Raw genomic sequence first — 7045 nt, 5'->3', positions numbered from 1 at the left:
ACCGCCCTTGCAATCGTTTGCGTTGCAAAATATCGCCTACGCCTTATGCGTGCGTGCAGGCGCCCGAGAGGATCTACCCGAGCGCCGTCTGTTGGTCTGTAAAAACTTCGGGTAGGCATACGCGCCAAGAATAAGGGAGATGGTGGCTGGCCCTTGGAGGCGCTCATCCGCGAGCGGTAGCTTCCTTAACTTTTTTCACTGAGCGCATGGATGGGAGTGCGGATACTTCCGTTGGGTTCGATTTTGAGGACCACCGTGCAGATTCTCTCCTCTTCCACGTTGGTCGTTGGCAAACGAAACACGGCGGCCATGGATACAGCGATGGAACTTGTAGGTGTGCACGGATCGATGAGGGTGGCGGTGTCGAACGTCTTCTTCCCGGTCTCTACGATCATTTCTCGTACGTCTGCTATCCAATGCCTCAGCGCCACGTGGACGGGGAGCCATTTTCCTGGTCAAAGTGTGGATAAGGAAAAAAGAACGGCTCATTACAAAGTAGTTTTGGACGGCACTTCTGGAAGAACAATCTTGGTCACTCGACGTTTGACAATGCCGCGTGCCATACGAATGTCGACTACGCGGCCATCGCCACGGGTTTCCCGGAAAAACAGAGTCATTTCTTTCGAGTCGCCACTTATTTGAGGACAAATTGTCATCTTTAATGACGACCATGTCGCCGACGCGCTGATTTTCAGTGGGAACTTGTGGAGCTTCTGACGGTATTCATCCTTCCATCGAGTTCAGAATTGTTGATGAAGAGAATTTATGTGCTGTCAACGGTTCAGAATATATATACTTCAGTAAGATGTCGGCCGACAAAAAAGTGCCCTGGTGTAACGCTAAATGATCAGTTGGATCCTCGGATGGGAGAAAGCGGTCTGTAATTTAGACAAGCTTTGCTTTCGGTAGGAGGGTTAACCACTCTTCAAAGGTGTACTTCCGTGTAGCGGTGGGCTTGTAAAAAAAGGTCTCGAAGTTCTTGACACCAGCAACCCATGGGCCGCCCTTATAGGGTGCCCCAGCAGAAATAAATTGCCACGTGAGCTGCTGATGACTATACGCATCAGTTACAGACTCTTTAACGGCTTGGTGAATGTCTCGGGACCGCACGGTAAAAGCACCGACGAAGGTCTTTCCATTGTCGGACGGGACTTGGCGAGGACACCCTCTTCTAGATACGAACCGTGTGAAGGCTGAAAGAAATTTTTCAGTCGTTAAGTCTGATGTAACCTCTAGATGGATGGCTTTTTTAGAAAAACAAAATCCAACACATATCTTTTTTTAATGAGACAACACAGTTTATCTCCGTGTAAGTGAGCGGACGGTAAAATGACTTTCACTCTTTGGAATACTTTCCATCATCTGGCTTGAAATCTCTTTTTGTGGATAGCGCAGACCTTAAAAAAGTTAACCACTGCCATCACCAAGTTCGTTATTCTCTCCACTATCTGGACCGGGTAAGACGCACCACTAACTGGTTACCACCAAGTAATGCACTGAGACGCGTAATCTTAACAGAAGCTGCGAGAGTGAACATTCTTACCGCAAGCTTTTGAAGGCCGTTACGCGGCCGCATGCCCTAATTGGCCCTTTCGAACTTACTGCGGCCACAGGACGCTTCTGACTCAAGCAGCGGTATTCATCAGAAAATTACATATGCGTTGCCAGCTGTTGCACGACTCGAAGGTTTTGCGCGGAATTGACTCCAAAAGTTCTTCTTTAATTCGAAATCTTTAAAGTGCCCCTCGCTGTTGCGGAAGAAGATGTTTAGATCGGGCCCAGTCCTAGGGCCAGCATGATCCCAGATCCCATTCTCTGAAGGGCTGGAGGCATTGAATACAAAAAGCAGCATGGTGGTTGATAGTTTCGGCTTAATAACGGCGTGATGCGAAAGGTAATAACTAGCAGAACTATGGGTAGGACAGACTTCTTTCATGTGATGGAGGTCGAAATACTCTTGAATCATGAAGTCATATTTGGGGTAATAATCGACGAACCGAAAAATCCTCTTGTAATCGATCTTCAAAGTTACGTGTTTTTCTATTAAAACAAAGTAGCATTTCCACGACTTGCTGTACAAAATATATTGGCTTTTAAATGATTTTCTATAAAAATCATGTAGGCTATTGAAATTTTGTAACGTTACTACAAAATTTGTTTGTGTTAATCGTGCAAAGCTATTTTCATTAGTTTCCTAAGTATGGGAAAGGAAGTTATTTTGCCCTTTTTAAAGGAAAGGACCTGAACTAACTGCTTTCACCTGGCACAATGAATACGTAATCATTTTATATGTATTTTTTTATATAAAGTATTTAAACAAACATGTATTTCCCTCTAATTATTCCGGTAATAAGTATCGAATGCAACCCTATATCAAAGTAGATATACATATTTTAACATTTAACATTTTTTAGAAACACCTGTTTGTTGTCAAAAAGAAGATGAGTAGTGGTTAAATAACTCAACGGATACGAAGATGTGGAATGGCTTGAGGAAGAGTGTTGGTGATAATTTCAGCGTAGACGAGCCGTATTTGTCTTGCCAAATTCCAATCATAAAGATTATTAAAGAGTGGATTACATATCAATTTGTATCCACAGATTAAAACAACACATTCGTATATCTTTTTCTGGTGATAACGTAAATTGGGGGTGCTTATTGAAAGATTACTTTTGAAGGGGTTTAAAATCATCGAAAACGTGATTACGTAATATACGGACAGCCTCTAGCCTCTTATTTTTGTCGATGCAGTGTCTTAGGCCAATACCCAAAATATCAAGTATTTGGAGCGAGATCTGAAAACTTCCATTCCGGAGGACCCTTTTGAAGGCTAAACACAAATCAAAGCGACGATGAAATTCTGAAGGGGAACTGCTCGACTAGCTAAATCAGCTTGGTAGTGTTCGGATGGGATGTGTATTCGATTGGCTACCTTTGTGGACTCGGTGATTTTCGTCACCCTGTTGGCAACGAACGTTGTTCAATGACACGCTGGTTTGGCTAATCATGCCAGCCCAATTGTGGAATCGGTCCAACAATGGACTTTTGAGGTCAGCGTCGGCATATTAGGAAGAATGGCTTCGGCCATCTTGTACAAAAGGAGAGCCCTACTTAACTCCAGCCTACGAAGGGCACCGTTTTGACTGGAGCCACACGCGTCTTGGCCGTGAGTAAGTGCACCATCGTCCTATGGCCCATCTTTACGCGCACATAGATATCAGCATCGTATGCCTTTTGCGAGGTGTCACAGAATTCGAGATGCTCTACGCGGAACTCTGGACGAAAGGAAACCCATCTTGGTATTCTGACCTGGTCTAGGACCGAATAATTCTAGAGAAAGCAGTTCCACCTTTGGAAGCTTATCATTTCAACCTAGATCCTGAAGCAAAATCTCTTGCTTAAAGACTTTGGCACACACATGCTGGATCAAACAGCTCGGCAATTTGGAATAGAACTTGGTATTTTTGTCTCTCAGTGTCAATCTCGAGGAAGTTTTGGTCTGTAGATGATCGCATTGGATATGAGCTAATATCTCTGTGTAGTTCCAGGTCCATTTTCTCTATGGCTCGCGAACAATGAGCTTAGAGTCCTCAGCGGATTCAGTTCCCGAAAAGACATCCTTTACATACAAAAATTTCTCAACAATACCCATCGACTCACCATAAAAAAGGTGCCACACCCACTCTAACGCTCACAAATGGCCAAAACACTTAAATCTACATACCTACATACCAGCTACTGAAAAGCTTCATTTTCCTTTTGTTCCTTTAAGCTGTGTAACGGGTATCTGATAGTCAGGGCACTCGACTATAGCGTTCTTCCTTGTTATATTTGGTTTTCTGCTGAGTATCGCTTTTCAGGCGTTGCTCGGTTTTTGGCGAAGAATTCGGAAAGACCGAGGGCGGATTTCATGTTTTCCGGATCACGAAACGGAAAACTTACGACATAACTCGCAGGTCACATAACTGGCAGATCCTCCACATTCCAAAATGTTGTGAGAAGCATATCTAGGGACGTGTCAAGTGTGTGGGAAATTCGAGTGAAAAAGGCGGAAATCTGATTTTCCTGATTTTCTTGGATCAGGAACGGGTCCAGTTAGGATCCCCCCAAAAATAGTTTCTTGACCGAGAAGAGAGCCGCAAATATTCGTCCGGGTGCCGCTTAGGAGAATGAATGGGAGCACGTCGGCCGCGACCAAAACATTTATCTGTGCGCTCTCGTACCGTAGAAACGGAATCGGACAAGCTGGGAGCCTCCGGCTAATTGAGGAAGAACATAGGCCGTCGTATTGCAAACTGATAAGGCTTTTCGGAATCAGCGGATACTGTCTAATTTAAGCCTGAAACTTGTGCTCGGACTACTTGGTGAGACAACTTAATTAGTTTGAGCAATCGCTCAGAAATAAAGGTTGCCTCTGATCGTGAATCTATCAGAGCACGAGCAGGACACGAGTCAATTATGGCGGTGACCAGCGAAACGGATCTATACCCCTTCACAAAGTAAATTTGGACTGTAGAGTCCCAAGACCCAGTACTGGTCGCAACTGGCGTATTTGGTCTTGATATGGGTCTTGGCGACGGATTCGAAGGCCTCTGGGCGCGGCACGAAAAGCAACTTTGAATGCTTTCACAATCACACAGCAGATACCCTCGTGGAAAGAAGTTCAGCTTTCTTCTCTTTATATATGCCAACTGCTCGTAGACCGTCATCTGGAGAAATCGTGCACATGTGCGGACCGGTTGCCTCTGCTCGTGAATCTATCAGAGCACGAGCAGGACACGAGTCAATTATGGCGGTGACCAGCGAAACGGATCTATACCCCTTCGCAAAGTAAATTTGGACTGTAGAGTCCCAAGACACAGTACTGGTCGCAACTGGCGTATTTGGTCTTGATATGGGTCTTGGCGACGGATTCGAAGGCGATGGGGAGGAGTTGCCTCTGGGTAGTAAGGTGTAAGCGCGGCACGAAAAGCAACTATGAATGCTTTCACAATCATACAGCAGATGCCCTCGTGGAAAGAAGTTCAGCTTTCTTCTCTTTATATATGCCAACCGCTCGTAGACCGTCATCTGGAGAAATCGTGCACATGTGCGGACCGGTTGCCTCTGATCGTGAATCTATCAGAGCACGAGCAGGACACGAGTCAATTATGGCGGTGACGAGCGAAACGGATCTATACCCCTTCGCAAAGTAAATTTGGACTGTAGAGTCCCAAGACCCAGTACTGGTCGCAACTGGCGTATTTGGTCTTGATATGGGTCTTGGCGACGGATTCGAAGGCGATGGGGAGGAGTTGCCTCTGGGTAGTAAGGTGTGGGCGCGGCACGAAAAGCAACTATGAATGCTTTCACAATCACACAGCAGATGCCCTCGTGGAAAGAAGTTCAGCTTTCTTCTCTTTATATATGCCAACCGCTCGTAGACCGTCATCTGGAGAAATCGTGCACATGTGCGGACCGGTTGCCTCTGATCGTGAATCTATCAGAGCACGAGCAGGACACGAGTCAATTATGGCGGTGACCAGCGAAACGGATCTATACCCCTTCGCAAAGTAAATTTGGTCTGTAGAGTCCCAAAACACAGTACTGGTCGCAACTGGCGTATTTGGTCTTGATATGGGTCTTGGCGACGGATTCGAAGGCGATGGGGAGAAGTTGCCTCTGGGTAGTAAGGTGTGGGCGCGGCACGAAAAGCAACTGTGAATGCTTTCACAATCACACAGCAGATGCCCTCGTGGAAAGAAGTTCAGCTTTCTTCTCTTTATATATGCCAACCGCTCGTAGACCGTCATCTGGAGAAATCGTGCACATGTGCGGACCGGATGGTTTCATCCTTTGAGAGATTGGGTCGAATCTGACGGCTGTACATCGTCGGTGGCTTCTAAGGTCCGGTGCCGCTCCGTAACGAATGCGTTTATTTCCTGCGACTTCGAAATCTAGACCCCATTGTGCAGGGACTGTTCCCACATGAATAGAGTGAGCTTGTGAAGTTTGGGGAGGCACATGTTCACTAAAGGGCAATCCCAATTTTCGGCTTAAATACCGGACATATTTAACGCCGTTAGGCATCCCTGCATGGTGCGTTGAAGTTCACGGATAGCTGATTCAGATTCCTGATTAACGGACTGCACATTGAAAAGTTTTCTTGATTGGCAATTTACTAACAACCGCTTGTTTTCGAAATGCTCAGCTGGTTAGCCCAATTGTATCGCCACTTGTTTATGCGTTCAGGTGAAGGAGTTTTTCGACGGAATGTCAGCAGCCGTATTTAATTTTGAGAATTGGCAAACTATTAACTGCACTGTTTCCGGCTTCTGCTATGCACCCGGTCCCATAAAACGTGTGTTTCTTCGCGGCGGATTTTAAGCATCGAAAGAGTGGGAGGGAGCGGCGAAGGAGTGTGTACCGGGATTCAATTTCACTCAGTCGGCCTGACACCTCAATAAATTTGTTTAGAGCTATTTGGAAAGCTGTTAGTGCCATTTTGACGGTTGCGCGTGTGACCCTTTTTCGGGGTTTGGTGGATCTACGGATATGCCTGGGACTACTGCAGGTGGAGTATACAACTTGCTGTTATCACTTCCAACGGACATGACAAAATACTGTACTTTTTTGGTCCGAATCTGTCTTCTTTTGCTTATGTCGAAAAAACTAGAAAACCGATGAAACCACTTCTTTAATGTTGGAACGAGGTGTCGACAATAAAAAAAAATTGTGAATCGGAATAAAAGCGAAATGAAACGAAATAATAGGGATTACGATCCATGATAAAGCAGTTTGTATTTCACCGGTGTAAAAGACCATGTATGTATTTTTTTCTAAATTAAAAAATTCTCACGGTATGTATTGAATAACCCCATTTTATTTATAGTAGATATGTCGCTGGTCGAACATTGTATTCGATAGGTATAATAATAATTGAATGGAAAATCTAGTATTTGTTAAGTTTTCCGATCTCGATGGATTTCTTGGCCCTTGAAGTGCGGACCTACTAATATCGGTATTGTGAATGCCGCCAAAAATGTGCTTCTCATTGTCTTATGAA

The 7045-nt window shown here is 45.1% G+C and overlaps 1 pseudogene; it reads right to left on the bottom strand.

Moving 5' to 3' along the window:
- Positions 1-925: 925 nt before the first annotated feature.
- On the bottom strand, positions 926-3652 carry LOC122818012 (uncharacterized; annotated as a pseudogene).
- Positions 3653-7045: the final 3393 nt, after the last annotated feature.

The sequence above is a fragment of the Drosophila biarmipes genome, chromosome 2R (assembly GCF_025231255.1).
Source record: "Drosophila biarmipes strain raj3 chromosome 2R, RU_DBia_V1.1, whole genome shotgun sequence".
In the NCBI taxonomy this organism is placed as follows: domain Eukaryota; kingdom Metazoa; phylum Arthropoda; class Insecta; order Diptera; family Drosophilidae; genus Drosophila; species Drosophila biarmipes.
This window is presented reverse-complemented; position numbering and strand designations above follow the sequence as displayed.